The sequence below is a fragment of the Microtus ochrogaster genome, chromosome 18, assembly GCF_000317375.1.
Source record: "Microtus ochrogaster isolate Prairie Vole_2 chromosome 18, MicOch1.0, whole genome shotgun sequence".
Lineage (NCBI taxonomy): Eukaryota > Metazoa > Chordata > Mammalia > Rodentia > Cricetidae > Microtus > Microtus ochrogaster.
This window is the reverse complement of record NC_022020.1, coordinates 35,827,106-35,851,754: the sequence shown is the minus strand read 5'-3', so window position 1 is coordinate 35,851,754 and position 24,649 is coordinate 35,827,106. Positions and strand designations below refer to the sequence as shown.

Here is a 24,649-nt window from a genome sequence, read left to right as displayed (position 1 = left end):
TAATGCTATACCCTCAATTACCTTCTCTGATAATGAAGGATACCATTCAGTTGATGGGTATCAAAGTCAATGTCAAGCACTTGGATTTGACTTCTGGAGGCATAAAAGTAGGCTAGCTATTTTCAAAGCCTTTCCTATTACAATCTGTGGAGAATGAGTGAAGTCCTGAATGATGTGTGTTATTGACATGGGAACATCTATGTCACTACCAGAAGGTCTCTTAACGATCTGATTCTAGCATTTCTATACGTGTGCCTGTGTGCATCATATTTTTCATTTCCTCATCACCCTAGTCAGGATACAGGACCCAAGCTGTAGAAACATGTGAAACAACACAACACTACACCATTAACATCAGGATAGAAAATGTATTAAAAGATATTGATGCACTCATGGAATATATTAAAAATCCCCAAAGGGTAAAATTTATGCCAAGCCAACAATAAAAATAACAATAGAACAATGAACTAAAATGACCAGGACATTATAAAGGTCATCTTCCCTTCAGATCTTTTCATCTATCTTTTAGCCTTAAATCAACACAAGTTCTGGATTCAGCATTAACAAATTGAATCCCTTCTGGCTAAAAGATGTTGGCAGATCAGATTAGATTTCTCACAAATTAACTTCAGTGAAATATAGTTATGTAAAACCCACTTAGGAAATATAGCGTGAGTCAGACTCAGCAGAAAATAAAAAGGTAATAACTTCAGATATTCAAAGAATTCAGATAATGAAGTTATCAGAAAACTAAAACATTAATGTATTCAAGAGAAAAAACTTTATTTAAGAAAATATCTAATAACATTACAAGACTGATTTTAGAAAAGAATCAAATAAAATTATAGAACAAGGGTCTGTGGAGTGATTTCTTAGGTAAAGGCACTTGTAACACATGTCTGGTAATCTGACTTTAATCTTCAGAATCCATATAATGGTGAGAATTGACTCCAAAAATTTGAACTCTGACCTCTACATGGATGCTGTGGTACATGTGCCCATACATACATCATTTCCATATGTACACATTAATACAAATAACTCAAAGTTTTCAAATTCTAGAATAAAAATTTAAACTAGCTGTGGCAGCACATACCAGTAACCCCATTACTTCAGAGGCTGAGACAGAAAGATTGCCTTAAATTTCAGATGTGGCCACACTGGAAGACCTTGTCTCTAAAATAATGAATCTAATGGACAGAAAATAAAGCAATGAAAACATAATTAGAGAATTAGAAGATAGTTCTAAGAAGGTGCTCTAGTATTTTACAGATACAAAAAGTAGAAAATATAAATTAATATTAATTAAATTAATGATTAAATAGAAATTATGCCTTTTTTCTTAAAAGCCAATAATAAAAGAATAGAAAGAATGAATAAAGCTATCATGAACCATATCGTGAAAGATATTTTAATATGGAAAATGGCACACAGTATCATGCATACAAATTCAATAATTTTGATGCACTAAAATATAGATTGCTCCAAGGGGATTTAAATCTTAGTCTGGCCTGGTTTTGACTTTCTGTCCATCTCTAGAGAGAATGTCATGTAACTCTGCTCTAGAGCAGTGGTTCTCAACCTTTTTAATGCTCAGCCCCTTTAATACAGTTCTTCACATTGTGGTGACCCCCAACAATAAAATTATTTTCTTCCTAGTTCATAAGTGTAATTTGCTATTGTTAAGGTTTTTAATGTAAATATCTGATATGTAGGATATCTGCTATGAGACCCCCACAGAGGTCACAACACACAAGGTGAGAACCACTGCTCTAGAGTAGAGGCACAGGACTTCACTGCTTTCTCTACTGCTTAAACAGGTCTCCATCTCAGCTTCATAAACAGAGGTAACCACATAGTCTCGGACTGAAATGATTCTCCACACACTGAAACTATGTTTATATCCTCTAGCATGATGTTGTACTTAAAGACATAGTAGTACTCAATATAATTGCTTCTTATCAACCAAGGACACAATAGCATATAAAATTACTTAACTTCTTAACCTCCATGTTTCCTCCAGCTTCATTCTATAATTAGAATCTTCATTTCCCATAATTCTCAAAATAGTTTCCCCAAACCATTTTTTAGATACTGACATAAAATAATAAATTAGATAAAATGCCTCATATGACTTCAGAGATGGAACTAGAGCTAATAAAAATTAAATATTCATGTTTAAAATAGAGATGTCTGTGAGACTGTGGAGATGGCTCAGTGGGAGTGAGTACTGAAGTTCTCATACTCAGCATCCACGTAAACGCCTATCTAGTGGCCTGCCTGATCTGTCAGAACTCTAAGTGGAGACAGGGAATCCTAGAGCAAGCTAGACTAATTAGACATACTGACCCATCCTGCTATTGACTCAGCAAGAAGTCTTGCCTCAGTGTATAAAGTGGAGAGTGATGGAGGAAGACACTGATACCAGTCTCTGACCTCCACATGTCCAGGAATAAAAGTACATATATGCCTGTATGCGCACAGCTGACACACTTATTAGAGAGAGAAGGGAGGAAGGAAGGAGAGATAGAAATAGGGAGAGACAGAAACAAAGACAGACTAGCATGAATTTCTTTAATTTACCCCAGCTTCTTTGGACCCACTTCTCTTTTAATCAGGATGAAAAGACTGGCAGATAGGAGGAGGAGCCAGGATCCTGCAGAGACTGAGTGGATCTGGGAACTATGACAGCCTTAACATTTAACATTTATTAAGTAATGCCTACTGGAATCTTGAAAGTGTTTCTAGAATTTTTCTTTATGAAGACAACATGGAGGTATTTCACAGTATGTGATATTCTAGCAGAAGTCCTTCTAGACCGTGGTGGCCACTTCATGTAGAAGTACTTGCCTTTCTTTTACATTGTCTATTTGTATTCATCATTTTATTACAAGTGTGCTCTTGTCCCTTAGAGAACTTATAATATCTCCTTAAGTGCCACAAGAAAAGAGTAGGAAGGAACACAGTTGCTGGAAGATATCCAAATCTTTTGGAGAGGTTAGAACGGTGGTGAGAGGCTCTATAGGACAATTTGTGCTGTTTGGATTTAGAGTGTGTGAAGAGGAAATACAGGGGTGGGAAAAGTACAGCAGACAACGATGTCAGAAGGTATAAAGCAACTCATCTCTTACAGTATTTAAAAATGGGGAAGTGAAGGAAAGTGCCAGTATTGGTTATAGCTGAAACTATACACAATTTTCCAGAAAAGTTCAGCTCCTTCTGCAAACAAATGAAATTAAAGTTTTTGTCTGCTGCTTCAGACTCTAACTTTGACAACATTTAAATCCAGTAGGATCAAAATCAGGTTCTGTATATTCTCCAAGAGCTACTCAACATAATCCCCTTTCTTTGTGGACAGCCCATAAAGAGGTCAATAGAATCCTGTAATTTATTGAGATGTCAACTCTGCAAAGTTAGCTGGAGCCGGGAAGGACAAGCCACATCTTTCTCTCTTTTGAAAGATGCATTGACTTCATACGGAGAACATTTCAAGGAGTTTTGCTCAGGTAATCAATACATTTCTATATTTATAAGCCTAATCAGAGCCCATCTGCTTTTCTGCTAAAGTACTAATCAATGAGACAGTCACATAATCTAAATTATAAACTTTATTGCATTGATCTTTTTGTTCTACTTGTTATTCAGACCACAAAAATAATTAAATATTTTCATTTTAATAACTACAACTTGACACAAAATCATTTCCTGGGAAATATTTCCCTAACGTCAAGACCATGACATCTTACACTCAGTTCTATCATTGCTCATCCTAGTTTTTAGACTGTGGTAGATCGAGACTTACTTTAAATGCTCTAGTCTTGAGACTTGCCAGCTGCTCTCCAGGCCATAGATAGAAAGCCAAGCAGCTGCCTGCAACTGACCTCAATGGCACAGTCACTCAGAGCCTAATATCAACAGTACAGACTCCAGTCTTACAGCAGAAATTCTGCAGCATCATCTATAATATATGCAGTTCACCATATTTCACCTGCTGCTGTTTTGCTGAGGCAAGTGGCTGCTGCCTCGACCCATGCAAAAACAAGCATCGTTGAAACTTCAACTACATTTTATTTTTACTTCGAGGGGGTGCAGCTAGTCAATGTTTGACTGAATCCACCCAAGCAAGGAGAAAGGGCTAAAAGAAATAATTATAGATACGGGATATTTTACAAGGAACAAGGGAGGTTGGGTGTGTTGATGAGGGCATGTTTCTTTCTGTGCCATGGGATCAATCATTCATTTCACATTGGCTTATGAACAGTTATACTGGTAGCTAGAGAACGTATACAGCCCCCTCTTCCTTCCTGTCACATCCAAGCCACCACTTCTGTGGCTATGCATTTCCTCTGACGAGGCAGCTAGACCTTCAGGGAGATGAGGAGGACTCGAAGGCACCAAAATACTTAGCATCTTCACTTTGTATTTGAGGATTCTCTTCGTGTCATTTAGGCATATGGTGTTTACACTCTGAGACGAATGTGCACTTTTTGGTTTTTAGGCTTTCTCAGTTAGGGGATATCTGAGTCAGAATTTGAGGTCTAGCTCTTTGTCTTAGACCCCCCAAAGGCCTGAATCCATCAGCATTGCTTTTCTCATGACCAAATTACCTGTCTGTAGAAAATCAAGCGAATGAGTTTTAAAACTCAGCATCTGTAATGTTAACAGTAACCATTTGTAACAACTGCTTGATGACTTTCTATTTGGATTGTTGTCATTTTAATAATAAAGACAGATATAAAGCCCTGTTGTTTCTATGCCAGAATTTATAGGGTTTTTGTTTCTGTGTATTTTAAGTCAATATTCTCTGCACAGTATATGATACCAACATATAAAATATATTAGTAAAAATATATATGCAATGTACATATATATGTATATATACTGCATCTGTTGTCATAAATAATCTTTGAATTGTCACAAAGCCTTTAGACCTAAAATTACCTCAGCCTTAATACAAATATAAGCTGCTTTGCAATTCCATGTCATCCCACCAGGAAAGGCTGTCATCCAGAAAACAAATGACAACAGGTGCTAGCCAGGATGCGAAGAAGCTAAACTCTTCCAGTTTCCACAAAGCATCTTGTTTGTTTTCCTTTTTGAATGCATATATTTTAAAGTATTGATGATGACAGTGGTGGTGGTGTGTTTATATGTGTCTTCTGTGTGTATGAGTCTGAGCACATCACATGGTACTTGTCAGAGATCAACGGACAACTTTTGGAAGTCAGCTCTCTCCTACCATGGGTTCTGGGACCTCAAACTCAGGTTTTCCTGCTAACATGTTCAGTCCATCTTATGGCTGAGCTATCTCACCAACATATGTTTTATTTAAAAATAAAAATTAGCAACAACAACAACAACAACAAAATTTCAATATCTTCTTTTGGTGCCCCAAAACAGCTAAACAGAAGGAGTTTCAAAAATATAATAAAATAGCAGTGAAGTTTCAGTAAATGTGGATAATTATATGCAATGGCTTGAATGAGCATGGTCCCGTAGTTTCACATATTTGAATATTTGTTTACCTCTTAGTGGAACTGTTTAGAAGGATTAGAAGGTTTGACCTTGCAGGAGGAGGTGTGTCACTGGGGATGGACTTTGAATTTCAAAACTCCATATTAGGCTCCAGTCTCTGTATCTCTCTGTGTGTATATTTCTGTCTCTCTCTCCCTTTTTGTCTATCTATCTATCTATCTATCTATCTATCTATCTATCTATCTATCTATCTACCTAGCTATCTAGCTATCATATATCACTCTGTTCTTCTTCTCTCTCTCCCCGGTAAAGATGTAAGTTCTCAGCCACTGCTTTAGTGCAATGTGTACCTTTCTACTGACACTACACACTTCCTTCTGCAATATACATGAGCTCATTTTCTGAAACTATAAGCAAGCCACCAATTTGAATACTTCCTCTTATAAGTTGCCTTGGACATAGTATCTCTTCACAGCAATAAGACTGTAACTTAGACAGTATTTTTGTACAGTATGCATAAATCTAGCTAGCATAGACCCTGGTTTTTCATAAACAATGCTATTTTCAAAGGTAAGAAAAATAAAATTTCAAAGCAATCTACTTGTAGTTAGCATCACCTTTGAACAATGCTGGACTTATATAATAACATAAAATGTAAATTTTGAACTAGGTAGAAGCCTGGATGGTTATGTAGGTCAAAACATGCATTTAATTTTCTCCATAGCATATTTTCTAACTACAGGACTTAACGGGCCTATTTTAAAGTAATTCCAAAGGTTTTGATAAATCATTTCCTATTGAGCTATCTTTTACTGTATCAGTCTGAGGTTTATTTCAGCAGGGGACAGTTCCTGCACAACAGATATATTCCCTGGAGTCAAAGTTATTTTTTTTTCATGTGAACAGACAAAATCTTTGCAACACTGAGTACCTCTTAGACATAGATGTAGAAGATTCTTGTACTCGGGGAGAAGATCTGGAGTCATGAACATGGTAGCACACCATAAAGTCCTGCAATGGAATGTGTCACTGCCCTAGAGGTAGTGTGACCTGAGAGAATGGATAAATGAGGCCAATGTAAATTTCATGAAACAGTCAACTGTATTCAGATCATCAGACAATTTGTATTCTAGAGGTTAAAAGAAGTCACATGAGTAAAGTGTTCAAACACAAATGTAAGCCACATGTGGCGGGCAAGCATGTTTTTCTACAGAGGCATATAAACATATAACAGTAGGCAGCTGCAATGACTAACCTGACGAGAACTCACTCCTATTCAAAATATCTAGGAGGGGCTCAAAAGCATAATCCAAGAGGACTTTGTGGTTTTGAAGAAAATGAGGTCACAAGACTCTTGTCTTGATGTCTTGTGTTTTCTCACAAGCCCTCAGAATTCTCCCTCAAACAATTCCAATCTTTGTGTTTACAATCTTTAATTTTTAATTCTAATATTGTTAGTGATGCAACTTCACCTAATGTCACATTTGACTTCTCCTGTATCAGGAGTTCTGCTATAAGCTCCATAGCGATACAAATAAGTACAGAGATGTGAATTTAACCAAAGTTGCTTTTCTTTCGCATTAACAGAGGGCATTTCTGCATCACATGGTCTGGAGACCAGGTCTCTTCTGCCTCGTTTCTCTGTAACAATTTATAATCTATTATTTTTATTCACAGGGGTTAAAGCAGCTCACAAATATCAGATATCCAATCTGATACACCAATCCAAGGGATTGGGAACAAAGTAGATTGCAAGTGGTCTGAATGGAACAGATCAATGTCCAGTGTGTCAAGGAGCCACACACCAACACTTCATACGTCCTTCCTTATATGGACACCTCTACCATGTATTAGCAAAAGGAGTATCTGTCTATCAGTACAGGCACATAGCTGGGTAAAGTTGGTGGCATGGACAGGCAAGAAAAAGAAAACTACCTGAATTTAAAAGAGCAGAATTAATAATAGAAGAGAATTAACACTATAGTAATATCTCCTTGAACATTAATTAGGTTAATTCCAATTTATTTTATATTTAATACTCATCCTAGACCAAAATTTACATCTTTGATTAAGGCACCACTTAGATACAAGCCCAAATGAAAAGTCTGATAGTATTATAAACACAGAATATTTTTAGGTGGAAATTTTTATGTTTCTGTGGGGTACATCTATAATTTATGCTATTTCCTTAGTAAAACATATCTGAAGTTCAATCGTTACATCAGAAAGAATTATAATCTTCAGGCTTTGATATACTTTTACCAAGATAGCCTCTGAACTTTTGCTAATTTATACTTTAATAGAAAATTTGCTAGGATATGATTCAATGATTTTACAAAGCAGTTTATTGAGTTGTAATTTGTTTGCTATAAAAGTCACCCTGTGATATTTATCCTTCAACAACTTTTTGTAGAGTTATACAGTTCTGATATCATCATGTTATTAGAACATTCCCATCCCATCATACTAAAAGATCCCCCCTTGCCTGTCTCTTATGGATTTAACTTTTTAATAATTTTATGAAACCATAATTACATATGTAATTGTAATTACAAAAGTACCCAGTACATAGTTTTAAGGGAGACAGAGAGAGAGAGAGAGAGAGAGAGAGATACAAAGAGATTAGTTTCCTGTTTTTTTCAATGTTGTTTATATAGTGTATCATACATCTGTGGCCTATTGTTTTTTGTTGTTGAATCCTGTTATGCTTTGTGATATGATGAATTTTGATACATGTTCACCAGCTAATACTTAAGTTCCCACAATTATGAGATAAAACATTTAAGGAAAAATTTTCCCAAGTCTTTGAAATGAGTTGGACTTGTTATTTCTCAAATTTGCTGGACTTTTCTTTTCAATGTATGTTAAATATGAGAACACATAAGACTAGACATTCAACAAGGTAGTTATATGGAAAAATGGCAACCATAATTCTCTTAAGAAAATCAGAATTTTTCCATAAAGGATGATAAATCAAAATGATTGTGCATGCCTTACTCCACTTCTGTAAAATAAACTTTGTGCTTGTCTTCTTCTATTAGGAAGAGAAACACTATTTGAACTAAAAAGAAGTGATATATCTTTCCTACTTAGGTACATAGTACATTGTTTAAAAACAAATTAGAAACACCAGACCATGATTGCGGTGTGACACATATACTTCTCTTCTGTAAGTTTAGTTTACTTGTATCATAGGGTTTCCTGAGCGCCTATTACACACAAGATACTCTTTGAAAATAAAAGAAAATAAAAATGAACATGGTCATTTGCATCATGGAGTGTTGTCAAGTACACAGTTGGTTCCAGGATGATATTATTTACAAAAATGAAGGAACTGCTGAGTCAACAAAACAGCCTTCTTCAGTTATAGGAAAACCAGGAACATTGCTAAAAGTGTGAGTTCAGAAAACTCCAGTTTAACAATTCTACCAAACTCCACAACTCTTAGCAAACGCCTCCTTACCTTAGCATTACAGTGACTTCAATTCACATCTCAGGATCTCTTCACCACATTAGGAGAAGTCGGCATGGAATGTACTCGGTATCCCTCAGCTGTGGTGTTTGAGACTCTGCTAGGTACTCCACTCTTTACATTTTTGGTAACTCTTGTTTTCAGTGACAGTACCCTGCAGCCCCCTTTGTCCTCCCTAAACAGAACTTAAAGCTTCTCAGACTTTAGCCTGTCAATGTGTTACCAGTCACAGGGTATCTCAGTGGCAGTCACAGGATATCCCAGAGGAGTTCCGGTTGAGATTCTTTGATGATGGTGTATCAGAAACCAGAGGCCTTAAATCACCAATGACTCATTTCAATGACCATACAGTAAACTGATGGGACAAAGAAGTATACTATAAGGTGCACAAACCTTCATTGACACCAGGATGAGTAAAGAGGTTTTGGAGAAGCAAGAATAGAAGAGAAGCAAGAGATTTTTCTGTTATTGTGGACTTTGTTTTGTCTTTTTGGAGGGTGGGATGCTTTTTTTTGATTGCTTACTCTGAACTGTTTCTTTATGTGGAGGGGACATGGCAGTAATGAGGGGAAGAAAGGGGGACTGAGAGATGCATAGAAATGGGGTGCGTGATGTGAAACTCCTAAAGAGTCAATAAAGAAGTTTTTAAAAATTAAAAAAAAGAAAAGAAAAAAAACCCAAGAATGAATTCATACCCAGGCTAAAATCTGAATGACCAGGATAAGAAGATGAGATTGGTACAAGGGAGACAGCAAGATAAACAAAGATTGTGAGTCGTCATAACTTGAGTTCTTTAAGAAAATCTAAGTCATTCTTTTAGGCTAACCTTCAGAAATGGTGACATTGCAACAGAAGAAGATGCAGAAGCAAAGAGGAACAAACTGATAAAATATTCATAAGTTATACTAAAGACTATAAGTCAACTCTCTTTCTGAAGACACTGGTGTCTACACTGGTAATTTCTGTTCATATAATAAGAATGTTAAACTTTAGCCTCCCACCTGCTCAGGATGGGTCGTACCTGTGATCTCAGCACTCCAAAGGTTGGATTGGTCAAAGCCAGCCTGAGTTATATGATGAGTTGCATCAGACTGGGCTATAAGATGAAACCTTTCATTACGCTATCCTTAAAACAAACAAACAAAAGCAAACCTATAAAGGAAGCTATATGTGTACATGTATAATTCTGAATGTATTTGTTTGACTTTAGAAAAAATATTGTACCTGCTTGTGGAAATTGGATTCTAAGTAAATGTTTTTATAATAGGCATATGGTCAACTGTCACTTTAGAATGAACACTGAATCACTATATCACCACTTAAGTTGAAATAACTAACAGGGAGCAATCATAAAGACATAGAAACATAATGTGCACTGAAAGGGAGGACAATTTAAAGTATATTAGGAAACAGATGAAATAGATCATTTATAAATAAAAAACAAAAATAGAAACCATAGAAGTTTTAAGCATTTGATCATATAAAAATAACTGTAGGACAAAGAAATAAAGAAATAAGCTATGTAGAAAAATGAAAAAAAAATCAATAGACTGAAAGAAAAATAAGCAATGTGTCACTGATGGGGACCAATTATCCTTAACACAAAAATCGCTATGAAAATAACTGCTCCAAATATAGCACTCAGCAAGGAAACATGAATAATAACTGCTGAGCAGAATGCACTGAAATAACGTACAAACTACAAATGGTGACCATAAAAGAAGGTGTTAGGGAACAAAGACCACTGGAACCCAAAGCAGAGAAGGCTGGGAGCACAAAAACAGAGGTAGCCCTGGTCATCTGGAGATAGAAGTCAAACAACAGCCATGTCAAGGTCACACAGTAATGAAGTCCCATTTCCTTGTTTCAAAGAGAATGACCCTTTTCAAGTAGCCTATAACCCACTCCTCCACCTCTGCCATAGGTCATATTAACTAAACCTTCTTTCCTACAGTGCTATATCTTCCTCCCTACCTCCTCCTAGAGAAACCAAAAGAGAAGATTTCTTAATTTTTTCTGGATGTGAGTAGAGTCTAAACTTCTGATTTCAGACTCCACTGTTTAGCCGGTGTTATTAAAGACCCTTTGCCTAAAAGGATCCCTCTCTCCAACTCGAAAAATTTACAAATTTACAAAAGGGACTTAATCTTACTAATGCTGGCCTGAAGAGAAATAAAAGTAGTCACTATATTACATTCTTACATATTAGACCGTGTTGAAAATGTAATAGAAAATTGAAATTTTAATTTCTTCTTAGTGGAAAGAGAACTTAGTACAACTTCAAAAAAATTTTGGCAATATTAGTATTTTGAATGTATACAGCCTAACTTTAGGTATAATTCTAAAAATACACTGTTGTGTGTAAATACATAAAGTATAAGCCCATAATTTGAAAATGAAATGCCTACAGATAAAGCTTCAAGAAATTTTTGACTACTTACCTACCAGTATCCTAGCTATCTATGTGTTTGTCTATATCATTATATTGCTATAAGTGAAATGACATATTTCAGAAAAAAAGTCTAAATACATCTACTTCAATGAAAATCAAGTTTAGAAAACATTGACAGATATAATATTTCTTTTCGTAATAAACTTTATTATATATTTAAGAATATTTTGCAAACATTCAAGATGGATTTACTTCTCTAGATGATTTCAGAGAGAAAAAGATAGATAGATAGATAGATAGATAGATAGATAGATAGATAGATAGATACATAGATAGATAGATAGATAGATAGATAGATAGATAGATAGATAGATGATAGATAGATACATAGATAGATAGATAGATAGATAGATAGATAGATAGATAGATAGATAGATAGATAGATATGTCTATGGCACAGCAAATGCGTAGAGCTCAGAGGACAATTTCTGCATCCTGTCACTTGTTGCAGGCAAGGTCTCTTTGGGTACTTACAGTGCAAGTACCAAGTCTGTACTCTGAGCTTCCAATGAATCTTATGCCAGTGCTTTCTAGGGGTGTGCTAGGATTGCAAAGACTCACTAATCCATCTGAAGTTTTACATGGGTTCTCTTGCTCTTCAGGCCAAGAGCTTTATCCATGAAGCCATCTCCCTAGCCCGCCTAGATGATTAAATCCCAAATAAAAATATGCAGAATGTTAAAATACATGCTGTAAATCTTTGCACTTAGCCTGATAACCAGTTATCAATGAGGTATTGTGAGTTAGGTCAGAGAATACAGAGTATTAATTCTTTGGTCAAGGTCCCTGCAGACTACAGATGGTATAAAAAAAATTAGGGGAATTTAAGGAGTATCTAATGAAGAGACATTTTGCAAAGGCGTGGTGAGGTATTGAAAAAAAACCATTTGAGGCAGTGCAGTAATGTTTTGCTATGTGACAGTGCTAAATAATCTCTCTTAGTTTTAGATAGAGTGTTATCAGAAAATGGAAATAGTCTGCAGCAGAGAGTCTCTAGGGGTCTTTGATAGGAGCTGAAGCCATTTATCAACAGCATACAACAGCAACTCTGCCAGGAGAGCTGGGAGAGCAGGGTTTCAATGCTCCCTCCCCAACCCCACACTCCTTGCCGGTGATCCCTATTGACTGATGGTAAACTGCACTTCAAATAAACTTCTTGTAGTATGAGAAAGATGTGGATTGAGAGTGAATCCAGTGGGATAAATGGGTAACAATTTGCATCTTTAATTAGTCATAATTCTGAGCCCTACAAGTTATCAATTCTGTGGACTTAAGCAGGTCAGTTTTCCGTACTTTAGATATTTTGTATCTTACATCAGCTAGCATCTAGTTCAGAGACAGAAAAGTGTCGAGTAACTTGAAATAAAAAATTCCTATTGAACTAAGTCAAATATTCTACAGCAGCCATCCTCAACCCGTGGATCTCAACCCCCTCAGATCAGATATCCTGCATATCAGATATTTGCAACTCATAACAATAACAAATTTACAGTTATGAAGCCACTGTGAAATAATTTCATGGTTGAGGGTCACTGAAAGATGAGGAACTGTATTAAAGGGTTATAGCATTAGGGAGGGTGAAAACCACTGCATCAAAAGGTCCTAAAGTAGCAAGTACAGAATTCAACAACTGCCTCAGAGGCAGGATAATTGAACAGTGGGAAAAATTAAAAACTCAAAGGATTTTTTCTAAGACAGAAATTAAGACCTCTTGCAGAATATAGTCACCATCAGAATAAGTGACTGCCAGGGGCCAGTGTTCAGGGGCCACAGCTAGCCCCAAAGCAGATCAGATGTGTGCTAATAGTTCTTCCATTTTCTAACCTGAGCAGTAGGACAGCCCCTTCTGTTGACAGTGTCTACTGCTGAGTCATCTGGAAAGAACTGGCTTCTAGGTCCCCTAACAGTAAAAAGCATCACAAGTATGGTGAATTGGAACTTGAATTGTAATAAATTCATAACTGGAATGTGTAAATGAGCATAATAAGAACAACTTTAATTATTGACACTTAAAAACCAATTATTAAGAAGAAAGCACATTGCTAACCACTTCAGAACTATTATCTTACTCATTTCTCACTGAAATTATGTTTGGAGTATTGTAGTACACACTTTACACATGAAGAAAATAATGACAAGGCATTAATACCACACTAAAAGAGTCGCTGTAGACAACCAGAGATATTGCACATACAGTGCATAAAATGCTATGTTCTCCCATCTCCTATTTGTATAGGTTTACCAGTTACATTATTTTTTTAAACTTATTGTTGATTTAGCATCTAGTAAAGTAATAAGTCTGACTCCTTTGATAACTATGCCTTCACAATGCCACATGATCCATCCCTACAATGTTTTGTTGGCAGGAGGCTGCTTCTTCATTCCTATCTGCCCAGAAAAAAAATAATCACACAGAAATCTGTATCAATTACAACACTGATTGGCCAATAGTTTTACAATATTGCTAGCTAGCTCTTATATCCTATGGAGGTGTCTGTCTCTGGCATTGGCTTCTTTTGATCCTATATATTACTTCCAGCCTGGCTATATTCTGTTAAATCATTGGTCAAAACCAGCTTCTTTATCAGCCAATGGTAATAAAATATATTCACAGCATACAGAGGGGAATCTCACATCAATGTTTCCTTTATGCAATCTGTGGTGCCAAACTTTCCTCCTCCTTTTCTATTTATGTATCATAAATGTCTATAAGGTGAAGCTGAAACATTCTAGATTAACAGTGAAAATCTTCGCAGAAATGTCAGTGAATGGAACCAATGACATTTCTTGTGACTTTCTAAACATGGATAATTTTTATTTGTTATTTTAAACACATTTCCTTCTCTACTGACTTTTGCTTTTCTCTTTGCTACTGGTGCTGGGTTTGTTGTTTGATTTTTTTCTAATTTGGTTGTTTTGGAAACTAGGTCTAGCTATACAGTCTACATGACCTTTGAACTCATGACCTCTTGCCCTACCTCAGCTTCACAAATGCTACAGCGAGAGGTCTGTGACAGCCCTCACACCTCACTTTCCCGCTATGTGCTCTTTTTATCTTAAAATTTTTAAGAAAAACATTGCTGATTTTGAAGTTTAAGTTAATTTTCTAAAGATTTGTCAATTTGTTGCATTTGATGTTAACCTTTTCCCCCAGCGGTAGAGAAAAGCATATGGGGCCTCTTTACAACCTTGCCAAGCAAGGACAGTGTACAGCAGCTAGGGCAGTGTCAAGCATGCGTGCATCTAGATGCCCTTCCTTTCAGAACTCAGCAATGGATGAACAAATGCCAAGAACTACAACTACCTCTGTGTATACATCACTCATTTTGGATGCAGAAAGGATGGATTAAGATTACAGCAGTTTATAGTTGCTTCTGTTATATGCCAAACTCATATCACATCTAAGGTAAGTAAGCTAAGTGAATTAAATCTTCTTAAGATTTTTCAAAGTATAGTACACTGAAGTTGTTGCAAAAATGCATCTTCACTCACAGTGACAATATTGCCATGATACACCAAGTGTTTATCCTGTGTAGTGCTTCTCTGTATAATCATTGTAGCTATGTCCCTGGAAAGTAGTAAGTTTAATAGTCATGAGTGCTTGATACTCATGCACGAAACCTAGAGTAAACTTAATTTAGATTAAAAGGGAATTTTCTTTTACAGTTTAAAATGGTAATTTTGAAGTTATTTACCACATGAATATGGAGTTGACATTGTCCCAATGAATACCACATTTTCTTTTTTTTCCCATTTTTTAAATTTATTCAGTAGAATAAAGACAAATGTGCCTTAAATGGTATACCTTTTATATACAGAAATGATCCACTCTCAAAAAGTTTGAAACAAGCAAAAACAGTCTTTCTTTCTTTCTTTCTTTCTTAAAGCCTGGGCAACCCATGAAGGCCACGTCAAAGCCCAAACACTGATAGTTTCTCAGCAGTCGGTCAACAGGTGTTGCATTAGATCAACAGTAGGAGAGTACATAGACTTGGAGAGAAAGACCGAGAAGTCTTTTTTCAACCCTGATCCAGGCAGCCAGTCTTCAACTGAGTAACAGGGTGGGTGTCACTTCCGAAAGCGTTTGAAAAGTGGGTGCACGTGCTTGGTGGAAACTTTGCTTCGGGAGGAGTGGTATTCCATATACACAGTGTCATCCGCCCCAGACATAGAGCTCATGGTGCCAAAGCGTCGGGATGCCTGGCCAGATCTAGAGCCGAACTCTCCAGCCACCACCTCTTCCTCTGCGTCCAGATCAGAGGCCGCCAGGACCTTCTGCAGGAGCTGCTGCTGCTCCTCTTTGGTGGAGAATGCCAACTCTTCCTCCTCCATGCCAGCGAGCTTTGTGATCACCTTAAAGCTGTAACCTTGGTCTACTAAAAATCTCTGTCGCTTAGTAGAATAAGCCATTTCCTGTGTGTCCTGGGACACCAGCGAGTAGAAAAAGGCATTGTATTCCTCCGCAACCATCCCTTTTTTGGCTCGGAGTACGCGCCCCAGCCTCTGGGCTTCCTGCCGTCTGGAGCCACCGTGGGAGGAGATCTGAATGAGGACGTTTGCTTCTGGCAGATCGAAGGATGTGTCACCGACCTTGGAGATGAAGATAGTGTTGATTTTGGGGTTGTGCTTGAATTCTGGAGAATCTGCATCCTCTCTCCCTGGAATGTGGGCCCATAGATGAAAGGTTTGTTCAACCGAATGGCATATTCCTTCAAGGCAAATACGTTGTCGGCAAAGACAATAATCTTGTCATTCCTCCGCTCATAAAACTTGATCAGAAACTGGCAGGCTCGGAACTTGTTGTGATTCATGGTGTACAGCAGGATGCGCTTCTTAGTTTTAATTGCCACATACTCCCGGTAGAACTCAGGAGACATCGGGCACCAAACCTCGGCACACTGGACTTTGGCGATGTACCCGTTGTTCTGCAGCTCCATCCAGTTGGCTTCATAAAGCTTGGGCCCAATCAGGAAATTTAAGTCAACGATTTTGTCGTCTTCCCGAACAAGGGTTGCAGTCAAACCCAGCTTACAGCGGGCCTGCACAATGGTCAGTACCCGCCGGAACATTTTGGCTGGAATGGTGTGCACCTCGTCAAGGATCATGAGGCCCCACTCCTGGGTTTTGAGCCACTCCATCACTCTCTCAGCCTCCCAGGACCTTTTTCAAATGTTACCATTGAAGGGAGTAGCAGTAGAGATCGATTTACGATAACAGGACCAGAATATTTGGGGTTAGAATACACACGAGATTCATACCTAGAGGCCAAAATACACTGGGTTTGGGTTAGATTTTTTAATGTCTCATTTTGTGTATGCATGCTTTCCCCTGGCTGATTTCTGTACTGAGAATTCTTCATTTAACCTTTAGTGGTGTGTTCACTGGATTTTCAAGTTTTCAGATGACCACAGTGAACCTGTGGTTTGGGTATCTGATCCTCTGTTCGGTGTCTTAAGTTAGCCATTGACTGTAGCCTAAATATTTATTATTTCCTACCTTTTTGTTGAATTGCTGCCATCAAGAATGCTCTGTCTGCTGTATTGATGTAAACATAATGTGAGCCGATTGAATTGTTTTACAGGACATTTAGTTTAGGAAGCGAAGGTCAATGTCCAGTTGCTTTGTAGATAAATTTCTGTCTGTAATTAAAATCATCATTGGCTCCCACATACATCAGGTAAGACTTTTTTGTTGTTAAATTTAGAATTTGATTAGCCGGGAAGAATTCTTTTTCTCCAATAATAATAATTAGCAGCATGTAAAATGAATATTTAAAAGAGATAGTTAAGTGAATAAAAATAATATTTAACATATGGAGCAAAGAAAGAATAAGTTCACTTTAGCTTTGCAAATATTTAGATTTGGGGTGGGGGATGATGCTAAGAAATAAGAGGAAGAGCAACTTTGAAATTTTTTTCAGTTAACTAAGTACAACAGCTTCATTTCTCTCAGCTAATAAAGTGGAACTTGAACCCCCAAATGTAAAACTCAATGACAAAATTTATTATTTTCTATTTATGTGTGATTTTCTTTAAATGCTATATAATACTCAATGATTAAAATATTCTATAAAGTGACTTTCACATGACATTTATGTAAAGCTGAAATTATTGTATGTATTCCCTAATTTTAGTTATTTAATTCTTGTTCTTCCATTTCACTGTCTGCTTTATAAACATTTAGCTTACAAAGTAAATATTTATATTACTTAACTCTTTCTTTAAATAAAACCTCTTCTCACATGGCTTTTACTCCTCTACAATTTAATATGCATTTAGGATATAAATTAATCCATAGATAACTATAAATCCAAGTCTCAATTCTGAGTTACATATGTTTTAATTAGCTTCTAGGTGGGTACTGGCCATCTCAAAGGAGACTCCAAGTTAACATGTCTACATAAGAATTCACAGTCTTCAGTGGGACCACTGGTTCCCTGCCAATGTTTCCCTACTATCTTGAGAAAGGCAATGTCATCCATCCAAGGCATTCCCCAAATCTGGGAACCAAACATGACACCTCCTTCGATTCCTAAAGTCATCTGATTTCTTCACAAGACCTAATCGTTTTATTCATATAAATACAAAAATGTCGTATTTATGATTTTAGCATAAAGGCTTCAGGACAGGAAATTAGTAATTTCTGGATACCTAAGAATAAATGAATCATTGCACAAAAAAATGAACAGATCTGAAATTATATTCACAGGTTGCTAAATTGATTGTTTTCTCCTAACTGTTAAGTTCCTAGTTTATTAACCTGAGACCATAGTGATTTCATCTATAAAGAAAGAAATGTTTTTAAAATTTTTGTTAAATTATCCATTTCCTAACAGTCTAAATTATGATTGATTGGACAACTCCAAACTTTCAGTTGCTTATAATTCTGAGATATGTGTGTTGTTTCTGTTACATACTTATCTTGTACAGGTAAAAAACACTTTTGTGTAATTCTAACAACCAAAGAACAAAGCAGAAGGAAAAGAAATGATCAAGAACACTGAAAGATAAAAGGCCAGGTGGTGGTGTCACACGTCTTTAATCCCAGCACTCAAGAGGCAGAGTCTGTCAGATCTCAGTGAGTTTGAGGCCAGCCTAGTTTACAGAGCTACTTCCAAGAAAGCTAGGACTGTTACACAGAGAAATCCTGTCTTGTAAAACCAGAAGGAAGGAGGGAAGGAAATACAGAGAGAGAAGCCATTAATAGCGATTAAGAAAATTCTGTATCATTCATAAGATATTCAAGCCCCAAAGAAACATGCATTACCCAGTTCAGATAATCAACCAAATAAAACTTGTTGCATGTCAAGCTCCTCATAACTGCAGAGGATAGAATGCCAACTTACCCTACTAGACGGAGCAAACAAGAAATGGTTAGTGGTCAATAGTAATGGCTTTTACATTTCTGTTTAAAAGGATCAATGAAGTCATGGGTGGTGATAAAGTAGCTCCTTTATTGTACAGGATTGTTTTAGCTATCCTGGTGTTTTCCTTTTCAATATGAAGTTGAGTATCATTCTTTCAAGGTCTATGAAGAATTTTACTGGGATTTTGATGGGGATTGCATTGAATCTGTAGATTGTTTTTGGTAAGATTGCCATTTTTACTATGTTACTTCTACCTACACAAGAGCATGGGAGATTTGTCCATTTTCTGGTGTCTTCAATTTCTTTCTTCAGAGATTTAAAGCTCTTGGTATGCAGGTCTTCCACTTATTTGGTTAGAGTGACTACAATACAGAGCTACAGTACTGAAAACAGCCTTGTATTGGCATAAAAACAGACAGGAGGATCAAGACCAATGGAACTGAATAGAAGACTCAAATATCAATCCACACAGCTATGAACACCTAATTTTTGACAAAGAATCAAAAATTATAAAATAAAAAAGAAAGAATATTTAACAAATGGTGCTGGCATAACTGGATATCAACATGTAAAAGAATAAAAATAGATCCATATCTATCACCATGCACAAAACTCAAGTCCAAATGGATCAAAGACCTTGACATAAAACCAACCACACTGAACCTCATAGAAGAGAAAGTGGGAAGTACACTTGAACGCATTGGCACAGGAGAGCACTTTTTAAATATAACTTCAGTAGCACACACACTGAGAGAAACAAATAATAATGATACCTCCTGAAACTGAGAAGCTTCTGTAAAGCAAAGGATATGGTCAACAAGACAACATGGCAGCCTACAGAATGCCAAAAGATCTTCACCAACCTCACATTGGACAGGGGGTTGATCTCCAAAATATACAAAGAACTCAAGAAATTAGTCATCAAAAGAACAAAAAATTCAATAAAAAATGGGGCACAGACCTAACCAGATAACTCTAAACAGATGAATCTAAAATGGTTTAATGACACTTAAGGAAATTCTCAACATCCTTAGACATCAGGGAAATGCAAATCAAAACAACTTTAAAATTTCATCTTACACCTGTAAGAATGGCCAAGAACAAAAACGCTGATGATACCCTATGTTGGAGAGGATGCTGGGTAAAGTGAACATTCCTCCATTGCTAGTGGGAGTGCAAAAACTGGTACAGCTGCTTTGAAAAACAGTATGATGATTTCTCAGAAAATTATAAAACAACCTACCTCAAGACCCAGCAATACCACTTTTAGGTATATACCCAAAGGATTCCCTATCATACCACAAGGACATATCCCCAACTATTTTCATAGCAGCATTATTTGTCATAGTCAGAACCTGGAAACAACCTAGATGCCCCTTGACTGAAGAACCAATAAAGAAGATGTGGTACATTTACACAGTGGTAAAAAAAAATAATGACATCTTGAAATTTGCAGGCAAATGGATGGATCTAGAAAAAATCATATTGAGTGAGGTAACCCAGACCCAGAAAGACAAATACAATACATAATCACTCATAAGTGGATTTTAGACATAAAGCAAAGGAAACCCAGCCTACAATTCACAATCGCAGAGAACCTAGACAACAAAAAAGGCACTAAGAGAGACATACATAGATCTAATCCACATGGGAGGTAGAAAAAGGCAGGATCTCCTGAGGGATCATGGGAGAGGGTAGAAGGGGAGGGGAAAGTAAGGGAGGAGAGTGAAGAAAATATTATATCTCTAAAAACAATAAAAATAAATAAAATATAAAAAATCACTAAAAAAGATCAATGAACTAAATGTCTAAATGTAACACAATATGGAAAAACTAAAAGTTTAGATTCTTTCAATCTACCCATTATAAGTAAACTCAGTTTTTACTCAATTCACTGTTAGACCTAGAAATTTGTATAAGAAACTCTCATAATTTTAATAACATTTTCATTCTGTGTGATATTTATTTCTTCAAGTAACTGATTTCAACAGATTTGTTGAAAAACAATGTACATGCATGTATATATATCCAGACATATGTGATTTGGCAAAGTTTCAGATACCATGGGCCATTCCTTAGGGGACTTCATGAAAAGTGAGTTTCATCTTTTCAAAAGGAATTACCTGTATTCTTTAACGTCTAATCTATAAATAAACCCTTCAGAATATTGGAAGTATATTTCCTTTTAGACAAAGGCAACACCCTTAGTCTTCAGCTGTGTCACGTAGGGTTATGTCGCTGCAGTAGGATAAAGTCGTGACAGGGGCTTTGAAGTTATCCTCTAGTTCTTGCTAACGCTTCTGTTTTTAGTTCACTCTGAACTTGAGTGCTGTGTATAAATTTCACACGCCCCTTATTGAGAGTGGTAGAAGCAGACAAGGGAAAAATTCCTTAAAGAAATCATGTTTTCTAAGAAACCTAACAGGTGTGAGAGAATCAAGAGTGCACGGAAGGTTAAAAGTAGTTTTATTATTCCATGATTCCTGTCTCTCCAGTCTACCACGTGGAAGCTAAGTCAAGCATGCGTGCTTCTGCAGTCTTTCTTGGTGTAACTATTCATATACTTGTCTGCACACCATTTGCAAACTGCCTACATTTTTAAAAGTTGTTTTTCGATTCAACAGCCATGACAAAATGGTTAATGTTGTCCTTAAGTGCCACTGTCAGAGTGCAGTTTGTTTGATTGACCAAAGTGATTAACCAAAGTTAGAGGCATTTTGTTTAAATTCTTCACTAGGGAAAGTAAAGCACTCAGAACCCTGCCTTAAAGCTGCAGCTATGCCATATCACACAGCTTGGCAAGCACAGATGGCATCCCATTATTATATATCAGTGTCAGAATCATATAAGAAACAGCAATGAGCCCCTGACGCCAATCTGTAAAAGCATTTCATGCATTCAAATGCTGTTTAGTAGAAGGGACTTATAAATCAAAACCCAAAATAATTGGTGTTCAACTTTATGAATTTCCATTATCACACTGGGTCTTATCAAAACAAAAACACAAAACCAATTTTTAAGGCATGGGAATTAAGATTTTGAAGTCATAGGAGCATTTGCAAAGCAAGCAGGATGGATTTCATTCCTGAATTGGCAGCCAATGGATACTTCACACATATTGTGTTTCATTCCCTTCTCTGTTGCTTTGAGGAAACACCATGACCACAGCAATTTATAAAAGGAATGGTTTACTTAGATTTACAGTTCAAGAGGGATAAGAGTCCATCAGATCAGGGCAGCAGCAGGGCAGGCATGGTAGCAGGAACGGAGATAATGGAGAGCTCGCATCTTGAGCCACCAGCATGAATCAGACAGAGGAAACTGGAAGTGGCAGGAAGCTTTAAATCTCAAAGTCCACTCCTAGTGAAACTCTTCTAATCTGCATCTCCTACACTTTCCAAATGGTATCATCAATAATAACCAAATATTCAAATACTTTCATCTATGGAGGACATGACTATGAATCTGACTAATAATTCTAACAGGAAAAGTAGTATTTCCTTCAGGAAGTATGTAAAATCAAAATATTTTGTGAAGCAAAATGCCCACTAGAAGCCACAGCTTAACAACTGAAGCATAGCAGCATCTCCAGGAACAATGATTCATGAAGGGCTGGCACATACAGATTTTATAAATAGTGACAAATAGTGACTGTGTTTCCTTATTTCCCAGAGTAGGGGTTGTTTGGTTAGAGCTTCCGGCTCATCTCTGCACAAGCTGGATAACCTCTTCTGCCATACTTTCCCCAATGCTGAGCAAAGGAATGACACTCAAGTGCCCTCCCAGGGACTTAGCTTTTGATCATACTTGGTCACAATCTCAGCTCTGGTCTGGACAATCATCACCCCTCACCTAATGTTTATAAAACTTCCCATCCCAAGCTTGGGGGGCAACTTCTCTGGCCTTGTTCTCTGAGACCAGGGAACCCACCTGGGAGTTGTTCTTTTCTGAGCCATAACCCTGTTGCTATACTTGTAATTTGGCTTGATCTAGCTTGCTGCATGAGTGTAGAAACTTATTATCTGGAAAAAAATATCATGTGTGTGTGTGTGGTGTTTCTCAGGGTTTTGTTTGTTATTTCATTTTTAACATTTTTTAATTTTAGTTGCCAAAGGATGGGACTCTAAAGAAATGATGGAGAAAAATACCAGGAAAAACTTCTCTGCTATGTGGTGGTAACTACTGATCAAGTATTTATTATTATTGGTACTTCATAGACAATCCGATTCAGCTGTGTCTATCAACCAACAAGATTTTCCTTATTTAAAAAACTTCACATCTTACTCTGATTGATACTACAGTGCAGAGTGGGGGAAATCACATAGTCGATATCTTCTGTCTTTACTAAGTGTTGTAGCTCCAGTTTATAGAATCAGACCGTAGGACAGCCTTGTTACCATGCACTGCTGCTACTTGTCTCAACAACAGACGAAGGCTGAGTGATGTGCTTTTTTATGTCAAATTCTCATTGGGCCTCTGCTATTGACTGCATTTGCAATAGTTTGGTTGTACAGGGTTTCAGTTTCTGATTTTGTAAAGACTGACAATCTAAAACCGAATCTCACATTTCATGAGCATTTTCCACCACTATGTAATCTGTTTTGTGCCCTATATTAGCACTGAGGTCCCTTTCACAAGAAACTTCCCTATATAAGACATTCTGTATACCTCCGCAAACTCTAATCGCTCTCACAGGTATCAACATGATGCATACACAACCATTCATGGGCCTCACAGGTGCTGTGTGAGAGATAAGAAGAGATTCTTATTGATTTCCTCTTATGGAAATATTACCAGCTATAGGGTGTGAAAATATGAACAAAATTAATCAGCAGAGCCGGATGTAACTTTAATAGGTCATCGACTTCAAGGACTATTGTATCACGGAGGAATCCTCGAGGTGTTTCTGTTTGTTTTTGTACACGGATAGGATTGCTTTACTGCAATTAATGCTGACATTCTCCAGCAGGGTTCTGTCACTTAATAACATGGAGAGTGCTGAAGAGCCTGAAGCATAGTAAAGTTAACTTGTAGCTCTTACAGAAGGAAGTTGAAGGGTGAAATGATAGCATGAGCTGAGATATCTCTTAGAGCAAGGCAATGTTAATTACCTGGAGCTAACATAATGACCTCCCCAATCAATTAGGCAAGGAGTTCAACCATGCCTATAAAAATGTTATCTAAGAGTGAACAGCTGTTTTTTCCATTTGTACTGGAATATAAATCTTTTAGCAAATGTAGGTTTATGACCTGAGTTATCCCTATAGCTGCATGGACCCTGTACTCTGCCTTTGGAACACAAGTCAGTGAGAAAACAATCTTAAGGGATTACTGGGCATGGGGGTTATCAGTCTTCCAATGAAGTCTAGCTGCTGGCTCAGGACTTCAACTGGCTCCAAGTAAGAAAAGGAAGAAGTAAATGTCTTTAGGAAGAAGATCCACCCTACTCGTTAGAGATTAAGTACAGTTTAGCCCAAAGACAACTGTTTTTTTTCCAAAAAAAAAAAATTGTACTAGCTTATGGCATTCATTAAGCCATTTCCTGTCCCTCACTTAATGTGTCAGAGCCTGTGTGAGTCATTATCAAGATGAAGAACGAGGCAGAGGATATTCCGGGTCCTTTTTCCAGTGTAATTCTCCAGACCTCAGCAAATAGCTAAGATGCAGGAAGATAACAGGATTCACTCAGAATCCCTAAACATTTTGGCAAAGGCAAGGCTTGGGCTGAAAAGCAGCCAACTATAATCCTAAGCTAACTCAGCAGGTGGACCATGGGCAGTGTGAATCAAAGATGTCAATGTATGCTTCTCTACTCTGAAAGTACAGTGTAAAAATAATGTCGAAGATGAAAGAGGGAATAAAGCAATATTTTTTGAAAAGTTTC

At 37.0% G+C, this 24,649-nt stretch overlaps 1 pseudogene; it reads right to left on the bottom strand.

The window, feature by feature from the left end:
* Positions 1–15,274: 15,274 nt before the first annotated feature.
* Positions 15,275–22,607, bottom strand: LOC101990721 (annotated as a pseudogene).
* Between the last annotated feature and the right edge of the window lie 2,042 nt (positions 22,608–24,649).